The following is a 1,917-nucleotide window of genomic DNA, read 5'->3' on the forward strand; positions in this document are numbered from 1 at the left end:
AGAGAGAGAGAGAGAGAGAGAGAGAGAGAGAGAGAGAGAGAGAGAGAGAGAGAGAGAAAGAGACAGCGCGTGCGTGTGCGTGTCACGCCACGTTTCTGCGCAGGCGACCATCGACTACAGAGCGGAGCCAGGCGCGACTCGACTGTAGCCGGTGGGCTCTTGTTGTTTCACGGAACGTTTAAATGCTTATAATTATGTGAAACTAGGAACGCAGGAACCGCGCCCTGAATATGAATAAAGGAACGACACGCGTAATTGACTGAACAAACACGCGCTAGAGGTGTTCATTTTCAAAGCCTCGCGAAAATTACCGTGGAAAATCGAGGAAAGCAAACACGGGACAAAAGCCAGCGCCGTGCCCGATTTTAAATTCATCCGCTTTCCATGTTGGCGAGTGTTTAAACACTATGACGCAAAACATTAAAATATTTGTCAGATCGCGTGGATTAATGGCGGATGCCAGAAATTCGCGGTAAATGCCAAGCAATTACGGTACCGCTGCGAGCGTAAAGACAAAGGTTTCGCAGACGGGGTTTTGTCGAAAATCACAATTTGCTCCAATTTTGGTAAATTACGCGCCAACGATGTGTGATTGCCACGCATACAGACGAACGACGTCGTCACGCATGTCACCAATGCAAATAACGGATCCTTATTTTTCATCCAAGCTCGAGTTAGACGATGCTAAAACAAGTTCGGAGATGTGATGTGAGTGAGACGGCAGTTAGAATCGGGCTGGAGCACACACGGTCTCAACAGGAGTATAACAGCTGCCCAAGCTCAGAGGGTTAAGCCAAGTTAGTTCATACATGTGCGTCAATTACTCTAATGTCAAAAGTAAAGAAAATACCTAATGGTATTTTGAGGTCACTGCACGAGGTCACGCGCATGCGTTATCCCCCGGTAAACATTTCACACCTATTGCCTCAATTCAGCTCATCAGCTCTAACAGGCTGTCACTCTCAGCAGATACCTACTCCTCCTCTAGTGTGTATAAAATACTGTAGTGCCTCTAAATTTACTGTTCGTTCATTCATTCCCGTCTGCGCATAAACGGTGATCAACGCCGCAGGACCGCGCTCATGTGTCTGCGCGTGTGTGTGTGCGTGTGTGTACGTGCGTGCGTGTGAGCACGTGCGTGCGTGCGTGTGCGTGCGCGTTTGTGCACCGATTCGGTTCCTCGCTAGATTTACATTCTGACCACGTGGAGAGACGTCGTCTAGACGCCTTGCGGGAAATGTCCCGACGACAGGTGCGCACGCAGCGCGCCAATTAAAAATGTTTTTCCAAATAACTCGCGCAGCGAACACGGAAATTAGCCGTTTCCAATTTTCCAGTCAATTTATAAGCGTTCGGTTAAGAGAAACGAACCAATTTCGCTCCCGAAATAAACCGGGGAAGAAAAGCAAAGGGGTAAACGTATTGCGTTTACCTCACGCTGCGAGGCGGAATTTTTTAACCCTGCTTGTGACAACAGATAGCGGTCTCAGCACGCGGGACTGGCGCGTCTGACGTGTGCCCCGCAGACGAACGCACCCCCCTGTGCGTACGCACGCGCGCGCGCTGTCTATATATAGGCGAACATATGCGGTAAAATATTATATATATATATATATATATATATATATAGAGGTTGATCTCAAGAGTAACAACTCGTCGTGCGCGATCGCGGCGTTTGTAAATGTTTCGCTATCGAATATGATGGAGAGACGGCCCACGCTGTGTGAATTGACGCGGAATCACTTGATAATGAAATAACTAATTAGACGTGCAAGCCAGGAATCGCGACGAGTATTCGTGATTTCACAAAGCATTGGTTACGGAATCGACACACACACACACACGCACGCACGCACGCACGCACGCACTCACACACGCACTCACACACACACACACACGCACACACCTACACAACAC

At 48.7% G+C, this 1,917-nt stretch overlaps 1 protein-coding gene across 2 annotated transcripts in view; it reads right to left on the reverse strand.

Moving 5' to 3' along the window:
• The window catches only part of LOC106810875 (BMP-binding endothelial regulator protein-like), a 69,897-nt gene that overhangs the window by 60,438 nt on the left and 7,542 nt on the right, over positions 1-1,917 (reverse strand). The window lies entirely within an intron of this gene.

Source organism: Priapulus caudatus, unplaced genomic scaffold (genome assembly GCF_000485595.1).
Source record: "Priapulus caudatus unplaced genomic scaffold, Priapulus_caudatus-5.0.1 Scaffold481, whole genome shotgun sequence".
NCBI classification, from domain to species: domain Eukaryota; kingdom Metazoa; phylum Priapulida; class Priapulimorpha; order Priapulimorphida; family Priapulidae; genus Priapulus; species Priapulus caudatus.